Here is a 22,549-nt window from a genome sequence, read left to right as displayed (position 1 = left end):
AGATTTTGATGTTACTCTTGGTATGCATTTGCTCCATTTTCGTTATGTATCTATTTATTATAGAACCGAGTGGTCAAATTTTAATATGCAAATGAGCCCGTCCTAGAGTGGAAAGAGGGAAATTGTATGCCTAAAGGTCAAGTTGTTTCTTGTCTTAAAGATAGAAAAACAATTTTTAAGGGTAGCATATATCATCTTGTTCACGTAAGGGATACATATTCTGAAAGCCCTACTCTTGAGTCAGTCGCTGTTGTGAATGAGTATCCGAAAGTATTTTACGGTGATCTACCAAGTGACTTTCCTCCTAATAGGGAAATAGACTTCGGTATTGACATTTTCCCATATACGCAACCTCTCTCTATCCCTCTTTACCGTATGGCTCCAGCAGAACATAAGTAATTGAAAGAGTAATTGAAGGATTTGTTGGATAATGTTTTCATCCAATTGAGTGTCTCTCCATGGGGTGTTCCAGTTTTATTTGTTCATATGAATGATAGTTCACTTCGCATGTGTATTTATTACCAATAATTTAAAAAGATTACCATTAAAAATAAATACACTATCCCAACGATAGATTATTTATTTGATTAACTCCAAAGAGAGAGCTACTTCTCTAAGATCTACATTCGGTCGGGTTATCATTAATTGAGGATGAAAGAATATGACATTCTGAAGATGCCTTTTCCAAATCGGTATGGTCAAGATCAATTTTTGGTAATGTAGTTTAGGTTGACTAAAACTCCAGCCGCATTTATGGATTTGATGAAGAATGGTGTTTAGACAACACCTTGACATGTTTGCGATTGTGTTTATCGGTGATTTCTTGATTTACTCAATCAGTGAGGATAAGCACACTGATCATTTGAGTATTCTATTGCAAGTCCTCAAGGAACAACAACTATTTGCAAAGTTTAAAAAATGTGAGATTTCGTTTAGCCCCATGGTTTTTCTTGGTCAGATGTTTTCTAGTACATGTATTAAGGTCGATCCTAAGAAGAAGGATGTTGTTAAGAGTTTTCATATACCTCTATACCCTTGTATATTCAAAGTTTCTTGGGTTTGGCAAGTTATTATAGGTTTGTTAAATGGTTTTCTTCATTTGCCTCTCCATTGATTAATAGACCCAAAAAAAAGTTAAGTTCTTATTTTCGGAAGCCTATGTGAAACACCTCGAATTTGAATAAAGGGAATAGCATATGAAAACTCCAAGATGTCACCCCTAGGGACTAACCACGACATGTGGGTTAGACCCGCCCCATAGGTGGCCTCATAGATAGATCCCCTAGAAACTGCCTAAGGCAGAACCACGCCACGACCTACGCCCCGTGGATGGGTCCATAACTTTTGGTTAGGGGTATCGTGGGTGACCAAGAATATCTCTGACACCAAACCATGAATGACCAGGACGGACTGTAGTCAATCCACGGTTTTTCAGTCATGGTCTCGTGGGTCAAGCCCTGACAGTTATTTTAGGGACATAAACGTCTTTTCCAGTTTTAATTAGAATTAAGTGTTGTCATTTTGACTAAACCTAGACCAGATATGTAAGTATTTTAGACCCCTAAATTCACCCATTTAATTCATTCTCTCAATTCCCAAAAGAAAAAAACACAAAACTCTCTCTCAAATATTCTCTCTCCAGAAGTTGGAAGAAGAAGGAAGAAATTGAAGCTAAGGTAAAGTCAAGTTTTCAATCTACAAGCTTGTGAGGGATTTGTTATCAAGGTATGATGGCTTTTCATCCATGGATTCCTTCCATCCATTGATTCCTCTAGAATTCCCCAATTGTGAAGTCTAAATCGCCATTTTTTAGGGTTTCTTCCAATGTTTTGGGTTATGCTGAATGTTGACCGAATTGAGTAGGTAATGATTGTTTATGATTGAATTGGTAGGATTAAATATTTTTAGGATTAGATTACATGTACTCATGCCTATTCCATGTTTCTAACCTAGAATTTATGGAATTAGATTTTATGCCTTGAATGGAAACTTTACAGGTTTACACATCTCCTTACATGATTGATGTATTATGACTAGAATTTCTTTCTATTGAAGCATATATAATGCTTATGATAATTAATTGCTTGAGAATAGAGCATAGATGATGATAATGAGATGAGATGCTTTGAGAGTAAAGCCTAGACTATGAATTATTTTTTGTTGATGTTGTAGTATGGAAGGGATACTTCCTACAATGAAATGTTAAGCATGGTTGTATGAATGTGAAAGGTTTACTCAGATGAATGATTCTAGGTTGAAATGATTGGTCACCTAAAATAAATCTAGACTAAAATGCTAAATGAATGATGAGGCTAGAGGAAACTACCATTGACCTCTATATGTTAAGGATATGAGGTGATTTCCCATACTTCGTAGAATTGAACAAGAGGTGATTCCCCATGTTCTTATTATTATAAATGGACATGGAGGCGAGTAGACATGATCCTTGTGAAATGATGTGGAGGTGAGTACCCGTGTCATATGATATGATTGTGCAAGCGAGTATCTATGATCTTAAAGTAAGTAAGGCAAGAGGCAAATACCCATTAGCCTTTGAAAGCTAGGCAAAGAGGCGAATACCCATGTATTTAAATGTAAGTATGAACGATATTATTATGTTATGAAGATGAATTGCTTTGAGTGTTGCTACTTATGTCTTCTTGATGTAAGCTTGACTAGAGGCGGATGACCCTAGTATTGGCTAAGGTTAGTGAGGGTACTTAAGGAAGTGTTCCTCTTTCATTATGATGCTTATTATACCGTGATTATGCTCATGCCTTATGAATTATGTTGACTAATGTTTATGCCTATGTTGTTTATACTAGCAATTATATTTAGAACATTTTTGTACTAACTCACACTTTTGCCTATATTCTTATCAAATGTAGGGTCCAGCTATCTTCATTCACACACTTGTGGCTAGGTTCTTAGTTTATTAAGAAAGTTAAGATTTGGTGAGTCCTCATAGCATTTGAAGATTGATCACCCCATTTTCTCTATTACGTCTTTCTTTTATGTTGGACTATTGTATGGGCTGCGTCCCAAGATCTTTTATCTCTTATGTTTGATGGTCTGAGACAATGATGTTAGACTATCGCTCATTTTATGAAAGACTTTGATTGTGTTGAAATGTTTTAAATTTTCGCACCATTTTCTAATGCTTTATGTTATGATATTCTAATTATCTTGTATGAGGCCACTCGGGGTCTTATATTCCTTGTTACATCCAAGGGGTACCCTGGGCCGTGACAAACTTGGTAATCAGAGCACAAGGTTTAAAATGCTTTTAGGATGTCTTTGTATGTGTATCGATTATCAACAATTGAATAATGTGACTATCAAGAACAAGTATCCTCTTCTAAGGATAGTTAATTTATTTGACCAACTTCAAGGGCCAAGTTATTTCTCTAAGATTGATCTCCGATCAGGTTATCACCAATTGAGGGTGAAAGAAGAAGATATTCCAAAAATGGCCTTTAGAACCTGATACGGTCATTATTAGTTTTTGGTTATGTCCTTTGGTTTGACTAATTCTCTGGCGGCCTTTATGGACTTGATGAATTGGGTTTTTAAACAATACCTTGATATGTTTGTAATTGGGTTCATAGATGATATTCTGATTTACTCAAGAAGTGAGAATGAGTATATTAATCATTTGAGGATCGTATTGTGAATCCTTGAGGATGAACAACGTTATGTAAAGTTTAGCAAATGTGAATTTTGGTTAAGGTCCATGGCTTTCTTAGGCCATATTGTTTTAAGGAAGGGTACTGAAGTGGATATGATTAAGATAGATGTGGTCAAGAGTTGGTCTAGACCTCTATCAGCGACATATATTAGAAGTTTCTTGGGTTTGGCCGATTATTATAGAAGGTTTTTTGAGGGGTTTTCCTCCATTGCTTCTCCTTTGATGACTTTGACTCAAAATAAGGCCAAGGTCATATGGTTCGAGGCTTGTGAGAAAAGGTTCCAAGAGTTGAAAAATAGACTTACTTTTGCTCCGGTGTTGACTCTACCGGAAGGTATGGATGGCTTTGTGCTATATTCTAACGCCTCTAGAGTGGGGTTGCGATGCATGCTTATGCGAAATAGTAAGGTGATTGCCTATGCTTCAAGGAAACTAAAGGTTCATGAGAAGAACTATTCTATCCACGACCTTCAATTAGCGGTTGTGGTAGTTGCCTTAACGATATGGAGGCATTATTTGTATTGGGTCAATGTTGATGTTTTCACCAATCATACAAGTTTACAATATGTGTTTACCCAAAAGGACTTGAATCTTCGCCAAATAAGGTGGCTCGAATTATTGAAGGACTATGATATGAGTGTTCTTTATCACCCCGGTAAGGCAAATATAGTAGCGGATTCTCTTAGTCGACTATCGATGGGTAGTGTTGCATATGTAAAGAATGATAGAAAAGAGTTAGCTCAGGATGTCCATAGATTAGCCCAATTGGGTGTACAATTGGTAGACTCCGCCAAGGGTGGTGTCATGGTTCATAAAGAGTCGGAATCATCTTTTGTAGAGGATGTTAAAGAAAAGCAATGCCTTGATCCGACTTTGGAAAAATTGAAAGAAATGGTACTTAGAAAGTTCGTTAAGGCTTTCTTTCAAGAGGGAGATGGTGTCCTTAGATTTGAAGGTTGGTTATGTGTTTCAAATGTTGATGACTTGAGGGAACCAATCTTGACAGAAGCCCATAGTTCTCGATATTCTATTCACCCAAGAGCCACCAAGAAGTACATGGATTTGCGGGAGATCTATTGGTGGAATGGGATGAAGAAGGATATAACGTGATTTATGGCCAAGTGTCCAAATTGCCAACAAGTGAAGGTTGAGCATCAGAAAGCGGGAGGTTTATCCTAAGATATTAGCATTCCTACTTGGAAGTGGGAAGACTTTAATATGGACTTTATAGCTTATTTGCCTCGGTCCTAGCACCAACACGATTCTATTTGGGTGATAGTAGATCGGATGATGAAATCAAATCATTTCCTCCCTATCAAAGTGTCCTTCTTGGTGGAGGACTATGCAAAATTTTACTTAAGAGAAATGGTAAGGCTACATGGAGTGCCTTTGTCCAATATTTCTGAATGTGGTACCGAATTCACTTCTCAGTTTTGGAAATCTTTCCAAAAGCATCTTGGCACTAAGGTTAAACTTAGCATAGCTTTTCACACACAAACCGATGGGCAAGCGGAATGAGCAATCCAAAAATTGGAGGACATGTTAAGGGCTTGCGTGATTGATTTCAAGGGACATTGGGATGACCATTTGCCTTTGATCGAATTTGCCTATAATAATAGGTACCATTCTAATATTAGTATTGGTCCATTTGAGGATTTTTATGGTAGGAGGTTTATATCTCCTATAGGATGGTTTGAGGTGGGTGAAGTTGCCTTGATAGGGCCCGAGTTGGTTCATGAGGCTATTGAGAGAGTTCGACTCATTAGAGACAGGTTGAGAACCACCCAAAGTCGACAAAACTCTTATGCCAATTTTAGAAGAAGGAAACTTGAATTTGATGTGCTTGACTGGATTTACTTGAAAATCTCACCCATGAAGGGTGTAATGAGGTTTGGTAAGAAAGGGAATCTTAGTCTCCAATTTGTAGGTATTTATCAAATACTGAGGCCTGTTGGTAAGGTTGCATATGAGCTTGATTTTCCTAATGATTTGGCATCGGTGCATCCAGTTTTCCATGTCTCTATGTTGAATAAGTGTGTTGGAAATCCGACATGCATAGTCCCCTTAGAAGGGATGGGAGTTGATGAAAGCCTCTCTTATGAGGAGGTACCGATTGAGATTCTAGATCGACAAGTTAAGAAATTGAGGAACAAGGAAGGTTCTTCCATAAAGGTGCTATGGAGGAATCACCTAGTTGAGGGTGCTACTTCGGAGGCCGAGGCCAATATGATGTCTCGGTATCCTCAACTTTTCCGTCCTATTCTAGCTTGAGGTAATGAGTTCCTCTTGGTTTGCTTATGTTTGAAGTCATGTGTGTTTTATGGGTTTCCATGATCCTTAAATTTGCATGTTCATGAAAAAGCTTTAGTTTTTAAAGAAAATGGACTTTTGATTTATTTTCCTCATGTTGCTGTACATTGAGTATGAGTTGCCTAGAGACTTCATGAGTTGATCAATAGAACATGCCTTAACTTGGAGTGGAGATTTCCTCCTTGAATTCGTGCTTTGTATAAAAATTGCATTTAGGATCCATGAGATTGTGTAGAGCATTGTTTTTGAGTTTGGAGATGATAGTTCCCCCTTGAATATGAAATAGGTTAAAATTTCATGCATGTTGGGTTTTTAGATGTAGTTCCTACTTCTATATGGGGCATTGGATATGTTTAGCTTGGAGTTTATGATTCCTCTTAGGTTATGTGTATATAGATGTGTTGCTAGTCTTGAGTCATTTCCTTTAAGAAGTGCCTAGAATGCCATTCAAGGACAAATGTTCCCAAGGGGGATATATTGTAACACCCTGAATTTGAGTAAAGGGGATATCATGTTAAAAACACCAAGATGTCACCTCCGAAGGACCAACCACGGCACGTGGGTGAGACCACGCTCCGTAGGTGGCCCTATAGATGGATGTTCTTGAAGCTGCCTAAGGCTGAACCATGGTAGGACCCACACCCCGTAGATGGATCTGTAGCCCGTTGTTTGGGGTGTCATGGGTGGAAAATAAAATCTCTAACACCAAACAAAACTTGATCAGGACGTACCATAGATCCATCTACGGTCTGTAAGTTGTGGTCTCGTGGGTCATACCTGGAGGGTTATTTTAGCAACTTAAGGGTCTTTTCTGGTTTTTATTTGAATTAAGTGGTGTCGTTTTGACTAAACCCATACATCGTATATAATTATTTTAGACCCCTAAATTCACCCATTTAAGTCATTCTCTCAATTCCTAAAAGAAAAACCGAAAACTCTCTCTCCAATATTCTCTCTCTAGAAGTTGGAAGAAGAAGGAAGAAATTGAAGATAAGGTCAAGTCAAGTCGTCAATCTTTAAACTTGTGAGAGGTTTGTAAACAAGGTATGATGGATTTTCATCCATGTATTCTTATCATCCAAGGAGTCCCCTAGAATTCCCCAATTGTAAAGTCTAAAGCCCCAATTTTTGTTAGGATTTCTTCCAATGATGTGGCATATGATGAATTTTGACCCAATTGAGTGGGTAAAGATTGTTTATGATTGATTTGGTAGGACTACATGTTTTTAGGATGCCGTTACATGTACCCATACCTATTCCATGTTTCTAACCTAGAATTTATGAAATTGAATTTTATGCCTTGAAGGGATACTTTATGGGTTTCGATATCTTCTTATAGGATTGATGAATTATGACTAGAATTTATTTAGATTGAAGCATATATGATTACTAGGATGATTAATTTCTTGAGAGTAGAGGATAGATGATGATCATGAGATGCGATGCGTTTATAGTAAAGCCTATACTATGAATTATTGATTGTTGATGTTGTAGTATGGGAAGGATACTTCCTACAATGAATTGTTAAGCATGATATATGAATTTGAAAGGTTTACTTACATGAATGATTCTAGGTTGAAAGGATTTCTAACCTAAAATGAATCTAGACTACAATGCGAAAAATAAATGATCAGACTAGAGGCAACTACCCTTGACCTCCATATGTTAAGGATATGAGGTGATTTCCCATACTCTTTAGAATTGAACAAGGGGTGATTCCCCACGTTCTTTTTACGAATAATGGACATGGAGGTTACTAACATGATCCTTATAAAATGACGTGGAGGAGAGCACCCGTGTCATATCATATAATTGTGGAGGTGAGTACCCATGAACTTAAAGTAAGTAAGGCAAGAGACGAATACCTATTAGACTTTGAAATTTAGGCAAATAGGCGCATACCCATGTCTTTAAAAGTAAGTATGAATGATATGGTTATGTTGTGAAGATGAATTGCTTGGAGTGTTACCAGATATGTCTTCCATGATGTAAGCTTGACTAGAGGCAGATGACCTAAGTCTTGGCTAAGGTTAAGTGAGGCTACTTAGGCAAGTATTCCTCTTTCATTATGATGCTTATTATGCCTTAATTATGCTTATGCCTTATGTCTTATGTTGACTAATGCTTATGTCTATGTTATTTATGCTAACCATCATATTTAGTACATTTTTGTACTAACACATACTCTTGCCTACATTTTTATCAAATGTAGGGTCCAGCGATATTGATTCACACACTTGTGGCAATGTTCTTAGTTGATCAAGGAAGTGAAGATTTGGCGAGTCCTCATAGCATTCGAGGCATGATCACCCCTTTTTCTCTATTATGTGTTTCTTTTCATGTTGGACTATTGTATGGGCTGCGTTACAAGATGTTTTATCTCTTATGTTAGATGGTTTGAAATAGTGATGTTAGACTTCCGCTCCTTTTATGAAAGACTTTGATTGTGCTGAAATGTTTAAAATTTTTGCACCATTTTCTAATGCTTTATGTTATGATTTGCTCAGTGGCTTGTATGAGGCCTCTTGGGGTCTTATATGCCTTGTTACATCCAAAGGGTACCCCTGGGTCGTGACACTATGAGAAGAGTTTCCAATAATTGAAAGAAGTCTTATCTCTGCTCCGATATTGACTTTACAGAAAGGGCTTGATGAGTTTGTTGTTTATTATGATGCTTCAACGAAGGGACTAAGGTGTTTCCTCATACAAAATGTGAAGGTTATTGTCTATAGTTCAAGGAAACTTTAAATTCATAAAAAAGAACTAGCGGCATTTGTGTGTGCCTTAATGATATGGAGCCATTACTTATATGGTGTCCATGTTGCTGTTTTCACCGACCACAAGAGTTTGCAATATTTGTTCAAGAAAAAAGATCCAAATCATCGCAAAACGTTTTGGCTAGAGTTTCTTAAGGATTACGACATAAATGTTATATGTCACCCCAGTAAGGCGAATGTAGTGGCAACTTATTTTAGTTGATTATCAATGGGTAATGCTGCTCATTTTGAGGAAGGTACAAGTATTTGGTTCGTGATGTTCATTTATTGGCCCGATTGGGTGTTCGGTTGGTTGATTCCAATGAAGGTGGTGTTATGGTTCATAATGGTTCAAAATCACCTTTTCTGTTAGATGTCAAAGAAAAACATGGTCTTGACCCGATCTTTTTTAAGTTAAAGGAAGTGGTGCTTAAAATGTTTGTTGAGGATTTCCCCAAAAAAGAAGATAGTGTGATTCGATATTAAGGTCGTTTGTGTGTTCCCAATGTTGACTACTTGAGAGACTGAATCTTATTAGAAGCCTATGGTTCTCGATATTCCATTCACCCAGGAGCCACCAAGATGAACCGTGACTTATGAGAGGTCTATTGGTTGAATGGGATTAAGAAGGATGTTATGGAATTAGTTGCTAAGTGTCCTAATTGTTAACAAGTAAATGTTGAGCATCAAAATCTGTGAAGTTTGTCCCAAGCTATTAGTATTCCTACTTGGAAGTGGGAAGATCTGAATATTGAATTTATTGTTGGTTTACCCTACACTCGGCGACAACATAACTTGATTTTGGTTATTGGGGAACATATGACGACATTGGCTCAGTTCATTCCTGTCAAGGTTTCTCATTTGATGGAAGATTACGCTAAGTTGTACTTAAGGGAAATTGTTAGGTTACACTTAGTACCCATATCCATTATCTTTGATCGTGATACCTAATTCACTTCTATGTTTCGGAAATCTTTCCAAAAAGTGCTTGGTATTCGTGTTAAGCTTAGTACAACCTTTCATCCTCAAACTGATGGGCAAGTAAATCATACTAATAAAACTTCAAAAAATGTGTTGAGATCTTGTGTAATCGACTTCAAAGGGTAAGTGGGATAATCATTTTACTTTCATTGAGTTTTCTTACAATAATAACGATAATTCATGAATTGGTATGTCGAGGCTCTTTATGGTAAGAGGTGTAGATGTGCTATATGTTATTTTGAAGTTGGTGATATTGCTTTGATGTGCTCCCAACTGGTACATGAGGCTATAGAGAAAGTTTAGCTTATTAAGAATGGTTGAAAATTGATCAAAGTCGACAAAATTCTTATGTCGATATTAGAAGGAGAGACCTTCAATTTGATGTACATGATTGGGTCTAATTGAAAATTTCACGCATGCAGGGTGTAATAAGGTTTTCAAAGTAAGGGAAGCTTAGTCCCTGTTATGTGGGCCCTTATAGTATTTTGAGGTGCATTGGTAAAGTTTGTTATGAACTTGATTTTCCTAATTACTTACAATTGAAACATGCTGTTTTCCATGTATATTTGTTGAAGAAATTTTTTTGTGATCCAATATCCATGGCACCATTAGAGTGTCTTGTCATAAAGGAGAGTGTTTCTTATGAAGAAATTCCAGTTGAGATTTTAATCCTAAAATTCGAGAAGTTGAGGAATAAGGAGGTTGCATCCATCAAAGTATTGTGGAGGAATCATAGGGTTGAAGGTGCTACTTGGGAGGCGTAGGCCTATATGATGTCAATCCAACCCTACTCTAGGTTGATGTATTTAGTTTCTCATGGTCCATCCCCATGTCTTAGTCATTCTCATATTTCCTCATGCATACATGCTCATGTAAAATTGCTTTCAAGATTTTGATTTACCTTTGATAGATTTCTTCATGTTTCTATTCATTTTTGTATGATTTTGCATGTATACCTTATGAAATGATGTTTGGAAAAATAGTATAGCTTGGAGTTGATGTTTCTCCTTGATTATGTGTTGTTGATGAAGTTACATTCTTTTTGAGTTGTAATATTTATTCCCCGACTCTCTTTGTGTTGCATTGAGTCCCATTCGAGGATGAATGTTCCTAAGGGGCGGGGCGGGGCGGGGGGGGGGGGGGGGGGGGNGGGGGGGGGGGGGGGGGGGGGGGGGAGATAATGTAACATCTAAGAATTTGGATATAGGAGAAAATAATATTTTGGGTTACATGTTTTGTCTACGGTTAGCATCTACAGGCCGTAGATGGCGACCATAGAATGTGGGAAAATAAATTTCTAAAATTGATTCGTAGTACCCCATTTTACGGTTCACCAAGGATGGTCCATCAACCATTGTCGTAGTAGGTCTCGTAGGTGAGGCCCAAATATAGTGAAATTTTGAGGGCCGAAGTTGGCTTTCTCCGGTTGGAATGTACTGACCGTATGAAGACCTACGAGCCGTACATGGGTTCCGTCAATAGTTAGTCGAAATAATAGTTTCAAACATATATACAGTTGACCAGTACAGTCCGTAAAAGGACCTACGGAACATAGGTTCAGAGCATAGATAAAGCTCGACAATTATTTTAAAGGGATTTTTGGTCTTTTCCTAATTGTTTTAACCCAATACTAAATTGTTTTACCCTCTACCCTAATCCCTATAAAAAGAATTAAGCTCCCAATTTACTAATTTTCAACTCATTCTCCTAATGTACATAAACTTGACCAAATTCACTCTCAAAATCATCTGAAGTGTAAGGAAGAAGAAGAAGAGCCAGGGTTTCATTCAAGTCTGCAATCTCTCCATTTTCTTTGGCTTAAAGAATCGAAGTATGTGTGTATTCACCTATGGATTTCTTTCCTCCATGGGGTCCGTGAGGATTTTAATGCCCCAATTTAATTTCCATTAATTAATGTTTGGGTTTTCATTCAATTATGATTTCTGGATGAATAGTAATGTCACGACCCAAGCCTAGGGCCTAGACGTGACATGGCGAATGAGGAACCCGAAGGAACCCCAAACAAGCTTCTCAAACTTGTCATCACACTTCATCGGTCGCGGAAGTACAATAAACATTAATTAACAGGAAATAGGGACTAACGGCAAACCATTTCAAAATGACATCATAGAACAAGAGTCAAGCTCATTTACAAAATACTTGTCCAACGCACACCTCTACATACATAGATAGGAAGGGGGCCATGACATACTACCGACTCCCCTCATAGTCAAAATACAATTGCAAGCTAAAGTCTCAAAACATAGGAGTAGGAAACATAACATAGCCCTCGAATCATTGAGGACTCACCAACAAACTTGGATAAGCACCGTACTAGCCACGTGAATGGAGAGAAGGATCAAGAGTAGCTCCGGTCCCTACATGGTGACATCATGTAGGCAAAATATGCGTTAGTACTTGGAATGTACTAAGTATGCGGGGTGCAACACAACAATAGACAAGGACACAATCGAAATACAAGAAATAGTTTCATAGGCATTATGAATAACAATATGAGGATGCATGATCAAAGTGAAGTCAAAACATGTTTAAGTAAATCTATACTAATAGTAGATATCATATGTGTATGCATGATCCAACCAATCTATAACCCCAACTTAGGATGGGGGATGCCGTTCACACCCGGACACCCTGGTGGCAAGGTATAAACCCCTCACATGGTTGATGTTGGTCACACCCCAAGCATCCTAGGTGGTGAGATATAAACCTCTCACATGGTTGATGTTGGTCACACCCCAAGCATCCTAGGTGGTGAGATATAAACCTCTCACATGGTTGATGTTGGTCACACCCCAAGCATCCTAGGTGGTGAGATATAAACCTCTCACATGGTTGTTGTTGGTCACACCCCAAGCATCCTAGGTGGTGAGATATAAACCTCTCACATGGTTGTCCGGTTCTTTTCCCCCGGACCGGGCATGGTCATGCAACACTTTATATAGGAAATTCCCATTAGGCTCTAATGCAATCTCACGTATGGAATGAACATATACACAAGCTTAGTTTGTCATCAACACATCTCTGGATTGCCATACATCTCATAACTCAAGCTTTAAAGCATCGATTCATCAATTCTCCATAGTTGGACATTTTGTCAAACACCTTGAAGGCATGTAATGGAATCAAAGAGCATGGAAAATAGGGTAGTAATTATGCAGCCAAACCAGTGAACAACCTACAACAACACCTTTTAACACCCACAATACCACATGAAAATCTCCACATCCATTCCAAATTTAGATTCAAGTTCTAGAGTCACAACATGCTCAAAACAATCACTTTTCATGTTTAAAATTCAATGTGCAGGAAATTATTACAAAGAACAAGACTAATTTATGAATCTTAACTTAAACCATGAATTAGTGAGTAGAATAGAGTCTAGGCACTATGGGTGGAAGGACCCATGAGTTCAACACCACATACCTTGAGTTCTTATGAAGGTCTTGAGAGTGTCTTCAATGGAAGCTTGGAACTTGGAGCAAGAGTCTCTTCAATCTTGAGGAAGGTTTTGGATTAGGGTTCTTGAGAGAACTTGAGAGAAAATGTGTCTAAGTATGGGAGAGGTGTTTTGGGAAATGTTTTAGAGATGGGAATTGAACTAATGGTATATAGGAAATAACATATGCCCTTTGGAAAAATGGTCCAACACTTAGAAAAAAAAATGAGGCGGGTGAACAGTAAAAACGCTCACTGGAAATTGCATTTCCTGCCGGACAGATTTTACAAAAATAGGCATAACTTCTTTGTCCGAACTCCAAATGAGGTGAAGCGAAGTGATTTAGGTAGATAACTCAAAGGGCTTTCCATGGATATGTTATGGGCCACCCAATTATTTGTTTTCTAGGAGATATGACCCTCCAAAGTAGACCCTTGAAAAAGGCTTCACTTGGAAATTTCGGATTTTGATACGGTTGCTCTAAAATTTGGGTTAGAGCCATTCCCCACTCAATTTGACCCCCTAAACAAGAATATGAAGTCGGATTTTTGAAAAATGAAACGGATTTTTTTTGATATAGCTAAACAAGTTTCCGGTAACTTCCGAAGCACATTTTTAAGAACCTTTTGGGTCATTTCAAGTAAGTCTTATAATGGATTTATTGATTTTAATCCATGATATTTAGATGAAATTGCATTGACCCATGCCTAAATTATATTTTCAACTATGATCCGATGATGAACCCATGAATCTATGAAATATGAAATTATGAAGATATGCATGTTTTTATGAAATAATTATGAACTATTTGGGGATGCTTCGAAAGGAAAGTATCAATGCTATTTTGAAAGGATTTCTCACTTACTATAATAATCGTGATTGTGAAAGATATTTACATTGGTGAAAGGTTTTCTCATCCATGTTAAATTATGTTTAAAGAGCTATTATATGTTTTGATCTTGAATATGTAGATTGGTATTGATCATGGCCTTTCCTAATTTTAAAGTGATATTTGACTGTTATCTATTCCGTTGGGTTTTAGACTTAGCACGGAGAGGTCTTTGAGGTGGAGGCTCAAGTAGGATAGTCACTAGTATAAACCTCAAGTCCCAAACTATGCTCCCCCGTAGGATGTCTTAAATGACCTAGATAGTGGATCCAATTTAGCAAATGATCATATATACGGATTCTTACTTGGCAGTTTAGATTCCCCTTCATTCGGTATGAGGGATATAACATATTTAATGATGTAGTTCTCATGGTCTTATGGTAGGTTAAAGCTAAGATCCCACAAAATGAGTATGTTTTAATCGAAGTATTTCTTATGTCATTTATGTTAATGTATTTGACTAGATTTTCAGGATTTTCATGTCATATCTTCTTTAAATCTTCTAAATGTTTCATTATGATCATTCCTACTTATTATAAGATAATTATGGTATCATGCCTATGTTTATGCATATTCCCTCGTCTTAGTACAGTCCATATACTAATGCATACTTTTGACTACATTGTTTCACTAATGTAGGATCCAATCATCCTACCATCCATACTCGTGGATAGTTGATTCTTCATAGACTTTGAATATTGGTGAGTCCTCATGATCTGAGGACGAAGATTATTTTAATATTTTATGTCCTTTTCGTTTCAAACTTTGTATGTGATGTATCGATTACATTCCAATCACTTTCCTTATGATGTATCAGATCGCTTTGAGACTTATGTTAGTCTTCTGCTTTTGTTCAAGCTATATTGAATAGTTTATTTTGAACTATTTATTCTATTATCTTTTATGATGTATTCTAAGCGGCTTGTATAAGGCCTATTGAGATTTGGCATGGCATGTTACGCCTACGTTATACTTTGGGTCCTGAGAGTGTCAGATTTCCACTCATCTCAATCTAAGAAAAACTGGAACGTTGCCTAGTGACACCATCACAAATCCCAAAAATGAATGTTGAGGAAATGAGAATTATATCATGCCATGACATTAGATAAGATCTTTCTTGGGAAGAAACCCAAGTCAATAGTTTTATTTTATTTTATTCAGTAACCTGTTTTGTGAGTGCGGGTTGAAAAGAAGTCTTAGTGTTGCGAGGGGAAGATTAGCTGATGCCAAAACCACAATGGAGATCCATAGAATGCATTATGCGTACTCATTCTTGCACGCCTTTTGAGCTGCAAAATGTGGAAAAGTGTACTGTCTAGTGTTGCGATCTTAACTTCAAAAGGAGATCAACCAAAGTACACTTTACAAACTTCATCATGTCTGCCGAATCAGCCTTCAGGTTTGGTTTTCATTCAGGCCTCTTCGATGAGCTTCAGCTCCAGTTGGTGACGTTATTTGTGACTGTCAAATGTTCCTTTCATAAAAAGGCCAAGGGTCTTTTAAAATGAAAAAAGAAAACCATTTGCCATCTTTAAGACCCTTTTATTTCCCTTCACTTGCAATATCGTATTTCAATGTGTGTGTGTACCCTTTTGAGTGATTTTTCAATATGGAGAGTGCAGTACAATGCTAAATAAGATGACTGAAACCCTAACCTCCCATGTTCTCTTTGAAGTTGGTTTTCGACTTCCATTTGATATTTTGAGCTTAGAATTGTTTTATATGTATGGGTATTAAGCCATGTGATGCATGTTATTAGTTTATTTTAGTCGTAGTGCTAAAATGATCATATTGAACTACACCCACGAATTGATTTCTTATGTTATGCCTAAAAATTGCTAAATTTGATTAGTTGGTTAAATGTTGAAATTGAACCCTTGTATATACTGGGTCTTGGTTCAATTTGATGTGGGTAAAGTCTGAGTAGCTAGTGTTGACTCCATTCCATGACTTTGTCCAATGATAGATAGAGTCTGACTATCTTAAGGGAAAATGGACAAATTTGAGCTATACTTGATAATAATTGAGGTAAGTCTAAGTACCCATGGATACATAACCGCGTGGGTAAATTGTGAAGTTGATGGGAAACTAGATCTTGTTGCGTATGTTGGTTTGGATCTATGAAATTAGGCACTAGGCTGAAAAATACAACATGTTTGATAGTCGTGTCTTATCTCACCAAGGCGGTTAGACGAATCAACAAGTAAACCCTAGCTTGCCTTTTTAGGTAAATATGTGACCTTGCGTACTACTCTATTCGGGGAACTTTTCTTAGTTTGTTAAACCCACTTGGTTTATTGCTAAGTTGAAGTGGACATCGCCCTCAATTGTTGTTTCTTTTTATTTTGCACTATCAGTTTTAGAAAACTTATCTTAGCCTTCCAAAGCCAATTCAGCATATCGACGATTTGGAATTGACTCATCTAATATACTTGAGTTCTTTGATGTTTGATACTGTGTGATTCGGCGAGCTCACTCATCTTATTAGGAAGACCACCTTCTCATTAGGCGTACCTTAGGAATTTTTTGTAAGTATGCTTTTAAATGAGATTGATTTCAACTAACATTCATTACTTCTTTGTTTGAATGATTGTTCTTCAAAGAGTATGGCTAAAACAAAAGGTAAACAAGTAGTCTCATCAGATAGAGAGTCAGACACAAACTCCTCTCCTCCTCCCCCTTCTTTGGAAAGGCATATGGGTGTCACCATTAAAGAACCACTTGAGGACTCTTATCCGCAACAAACCACTTTATGTTCTCCTACGCATATGGATAAAAGACCATAGAAACATATTTCCACAAAGAGGATGGATATCATATCCAAATTGGTATCACCTCCTAAGGATCCAACCCCTGCTTCTCATGTCCTTCCAAATAGCTCCAAGAGCCCTTAATAAGCTCAAGGATGAAGGAGAACAAACAACTCTTGAAGAGAGAAGGCTCTCCACTGATGGGGTAATGAGTGATTACCTGTCCATATTAGACACTAACAAGTTTCATCAGTTCAAACAATTCACAAGACTTAGACAACGATATATGAAAAAATGGGTCACAGAATTCTACGAAGCGTAGGCAAAGGCCTTGCATAAAAAGAGAAAGGGCACAAACTGGAAACCCATAGAGGATGTGGATGTATGTTGGAAAGAAAGCGTAATATTAATGTAATTCTAGTGCTATAAATGCTATTGTAGGTACCAAAAGCAACTCAACTGATAGATTCAAGCTTCGTATGAAGTTCAATTTAGATGCCCAGAAGAAATGGTTAGCACCACTTATTTCAGATTCGTCTTCTCCTTGGTTTACTGAAGGAGAAAAAATTGATAAGGAGAACATGAATTTCATATGCCTTTATCTGTTTCAATTCATTAGTAACAACTTTAATCCCATCGTAGGACGAGTCCATCTTCCGGCATCTGAAAGCAGTACTAGTGGAGTGCATCATTGATCTGATTGAACTTAATATTGAGTCAATAATTATGTAGGAGATGCTTATGAGGGCCAGGAAAGAACAACATCCCTTCAACCACCGATCCTGATCACACAACTTTGTGAGAAAGCATGACTTCCCTTTTAGGGGAAAACTTATGTACAGATCACCTTGGCCTCCTCCAACGAAATCCTATGGATTGAGGATGATTATCCACTTAATGATGCGGCTCAAAAGAAGTCGCCACCACTAGACACCACACTAGTTGTTGATCTGGCTATCTGGGCTTCGAAGGCCACCATATCTACTCTTTCTATGGAGTACTGAGGGATATCTCAGTCTCCCACTGTTGCTTTCACTTCTTCTACTATTGTTTTTGTTGCACCTTCCCCTGTTCCTACACCACATCCCCCCTTGACCAAGGACATGATTTACCAAATAGGAAGTCTTGACTGGTCTGCAAATTTTAGAGTTGTGAGCATTTAAAAGAAAATGCCTGCAGTGATTGAAATGGTGATTGAGAGGGTTACAAATCCATTGATATATAGGGTGACCCGATGTGAGGAAATGGTTGAGTTACATGGGGTGAGGTTTGATAACCTCACTGTGAGATTAAAGGCTCAAGAGGACACCGAGGGTAGTTCAAGTCTGTTTAACACCATGAGAGGCGAGCTTGATTCCTTGTGGGCAGATGTAAACCAGTTGAGGTCTCTATATATATCGATAATGTGGGGTAAGGTTTACCTATCTCATACACCTACCACTATGCTAATCGACTATGTCTAGTAGTGAGCCATCTTAGTGTGTGCATCAAAGTTGGGTAGTTAAGAGAGTTAATGTTGCTGAGGATATTGTTGATGATGATGACAAGGCCGATGATGATTTGTCCAAGGAGAGTGATGAGGATGAGATGAGAGAGAGATGAATAAGCGGAGTATTGAACTGACGCTCACGGATTTACAAGACATTAAGGAGGTGATAGTCCAGGCTATGTTGGAGATATCCCTTTAGGAAACCCCTTATTTTGGCATCAATGGAGTCTCTTAAAACTCCATTTCTCCTTGTGATGTACCGAGATTGATGCCCGAACTGATGCTACATTACTGCCTCCTATGATACTATTGTTAGGTGCTAATGCATTGGATGATGCCACTCCTCTAGTGACTCTCGATGAGAGCACTCCACATGCGTACCATGTCAGGGGGACATTTTTACTTTTCTTCCCGTACTTTTTACTTTGGCATTGACGACAATGCACTTTAATTTTTTTGTGGAGTGAGTGCATTTATACCAATATTCCCCTTTTCCTTTGTATTTTGTTATTTTCAGTTTTGCATGATTGTAGTTTGTGGTTTTATTTCAATTTTAGTGTTCCATTGGGTATTTGTCTCTCTTTTCCTCTCTCTTAATATGTTATTGCTTGTGTGTTTAAAAAATCATGAAATGATTGAGTTTTTGTTGATAATAATTCGCGAACCAATTGTGTTCAATATCGATGTCTTGAGAACACGGTGTATAGTGTTGGTGTTGCATGGTAGAAATAAATTGGGTTGAACTTTTGAGCGATCTTTTTGAATCTCTTGTTGACTGTCCGGGTTTTGATGTGAACTTTGGATTGAACTTCACACATACGCATCTGATCTATTTGAGCTGTGTGAAATGAGTGTATTTGAAGTGCCATGTGTGGTGAGGTTACACTTGAAAGCTTGTGTGTGGAATCCTAGAATTTTCCTTGTTACTGTAATTGGTTAAACCTTGGTAAAATGTAAGAAATGATCTTGAGCAAATTTTCTTAGAGGGAACCCAAAATTCCATATCCTTTGTGATTACTTTGGGAGGGTTGCGCAGCCATTTTTGCACCAGTTGAGCCTAAACCATTTGTTAACAACCATACTGAAACCTCTTGAGCAAAATTATCCCACTTTCTTAACCAAAAGTCCTTTTTGAAGCATTGGTTTGTTTGAATAGCCAACTTAGGCCAAATTCCTAAGTTGGGGGTGTAAAAAAGGAAGAAGGAAGAAAAGCCAAGTAAAAGACAAAGAAAGATGAAATGAGACCCTAATTTGAATTTTTTCATAAAAAGAAGCAACCCCTCCTTATTAAAAAAACAACAACAATAACGAATATGTGATATCGTGATTAATAACTTTTCAAAAACATGGAAATTAAAAAGAGAAGTTGGTGAAATAAAGGGGATTCCAAATGAAGTGATTGATAACTAAAATTTTGAGTTCTCAAATAAAAAGAACCAAAAGAACTTGAGAAGAGGTAAAGATAATTGCAAGAATGCTTTAAAAAGGTGAATTCACTAAGTCCAGTTGACCATACCTTAACCCTGGGCCCTATAAGAAGCCTAAAAGACCCTTGAGATCTTGCATGAACTAGGTTGTGTGATTATTGGAAAATATGTGTGAACCTATGGGATGAAGCTTGCATGTATGTCTATTTTAAGAGACTGAGAGTTGTATTGATTCCTTATTTATTTTGTGAAAGCATGGAATTGTTCTTTATGTTAGGCACTCAAATGCATTTGTTGAAACATGGTCTTGAATTAGAGAAGAAGCTATCGCGCGCTTGAGATTGTGTTGAGACCGCCTAATCATTAGTTGAAGCTTCTTGAGCGTAAATGAGTGTAGCATGGTGTTGAGAGTACTTTTGTTATGACACTTACATGTTAGCTCACATTGAGTGCTATTGTAGACATCGTGGTTGAGTTGATTTTGTTCTTGATTTATTTGGGGCTAAGCAAAAGTTTGAGTTGGGGAAATTGATTAACGGTAGATTTACACTCATTTGAGCCCTATGTATCTTAACAATCAGTGTCCTCAAAGCCTAATTATGTCCTATTCTAATGATATTTTGATCATATGCAATTATGAATGATAAAGTACAAGGCAAGGATGAATGTTTGTTAGAATGTCCAAGAATATAAAAAGAACTGTAAACTCTACATTATTGATTGCAAAACAAGAAGGGTGGATCGCCTAATGGGTATGAACTGACCCAAATTGACAGTGCACACAACACATGCCTTAACTGAGGCAGGTGGGAAAACTCCAACTAAAATGGAGACACGTCGAATGAGAAAGGCGAATGTATTGACCATCATTGAAGGTGCAAGTGCAAAGAGAAAAATTGAAAGCATGAAAGGCGAACAAAGGTGGTACTCGCTGATAAAGCGAATGTGAAAGGTAGACTTGAACAAGCTCGCCGACTGAGGTTCAAACACCTGAAACCCAAATCAATAGAAAGGTGAGGTAAAGAATAATGGGAGATATGCATAACGTGATCAACTAGTCTGAATAGCATTATCCAATGGATCACGCAATGAGTTGTAGGCCAAGTTTTAGATATTTTTAATAGCCCAAAGGAGAAGGAAAAAGAGTAGGATCCGAGTTTTACCATTGGGAGAAAGAATAGTTTGAGAGAGAAACACTTTACCTAGTGAGGAATTGATAAATTGAAGTTGAATTCATAGTGGGTTTTCTTGTAAATGCTTAATCTCATGTTACCCATGGTTGCTTTCATGAAAGGTATAATTTCTTTACTCTTATTGATGGCGGGCTAAAAGCCCAAGATCTAGGGGTGCAATTATGGGGTTGTGTGTTCATTTAATGTGTTGGGTATTTTCTTCTGATTTATTTTGTTCATGTTTATATATGGATTTGGTCTAATTCACATGGTGTTAACTTATAGGTTAATGTTGCGAACTGAATTTCTACTTCGAATCTATGTTTGATAAAGAGATTGCTTGAAGTGGGTAATTAGTCTGTTAGTAGCAATTTCAGTTTGATGCCTATAACTTGCTTGAAAAGAGAGGTTATGGTTTGGATCTATATGCCTTATTTCTGCATCAAAAGAGATAATAGAGAAAGGTATTGGGTTGGTTAGTATAGTAGACATATGAGATCGAAAGGAGATTGTATGAAATGATACTATGAGATTGAAAAGACATTAGTGTAATTGAAGATGACCCAGCCTATCCATGGATGTTCATCACCATAGAGCAACACAACTACCCTTATGTGACATTGATTTTCAATCCCCGCACCCCTAAATTACATGTCACTTCATAGATTTTCTAAAAAACTTGTATTATTTTGACTATTGATAGCCAAATTCTTTTATTAAATTGGTCGAATCATCCACACACTTATTTTTTTACTACTACAAATGAATGGTTTTACAATACAAATTTCTTGACTGAATTTTCTACCATATACCATATTTTGTGGGTTTCGACCCCAACTCTTAGTTGGATATTTTTTTATCGACAATGATCGCTTACTATTTTAATCCATTTTGTATAGTACTTTGAGAATTATTAAGTACGAGAATATGATGTGGCCTATGCAAAATCCTTACCAAAGAAGAGAAAGGGCACAATTTGGAACTGCGGGGTAAAATGATTCTTTAGGCACTAAGAGAAATCAAGATGACACGTTCAAGCTATGGATGAAACATAATATTGATGCCTTAAACATAATCAGAATGACATGTACAATCTTCATTTGATTGCCTCGTGATTTGGATGTCTTTGAAAGTCTTGTATTTTCATTGTTAATGTTCAAGGATTGAATTTGTTCAATATCAATTTCTAAAATAGTACTTATGATAAGAAATGTTTTTTGTGCTAATAATGGCAAGAAGAAATTTGTGTGGCTACACTATTGAATGATCATTTTAGATCTTGTGTTGACTAGCTGCGTTTTGATGTGAGCTTTGCAATGAACATTACACATAAACTTTAGATCTTGTAGGGCTATGCTAAATAATTGTGTCTGAAGTTTTTTGTGTGGTAAAGCTTAACTTGAAAGCATGCTGGTTAAATCCTCAAACTTTCCATGTTAATCTGATTTTCTAGCTTTGGTTAACGACATAAATCATCTTCGGCACAAATGTTGAGAGGGAAACCAAATGTTCTTACCCTTTTGTGACTACCTTGTGAGGGTGTGCAACCATTTTGATACCATATGAGCCTAAACTGTTTGTTGGCAACAATGTTGAAAATTTTTGAACTAAATTGTCCCTAACTTCTAAC

The sequence above is a fragment of the Solanum stenotomum genome, chromosome 10 (assembly GCF_019186545.1).
Source record: "Solanum stenotomum isolate F172 chromosome 10, ASM1918654v1, whole genome shotgun sequence".
NCBI lineage: Eukaryota > Viridiplantae > Streptophyta > Magnoliopsida > Solanales > Solanaceae > Solanum > Solanum stenotomum.
Note: the sequence above shows the minus strand (reverse complement) of the source record.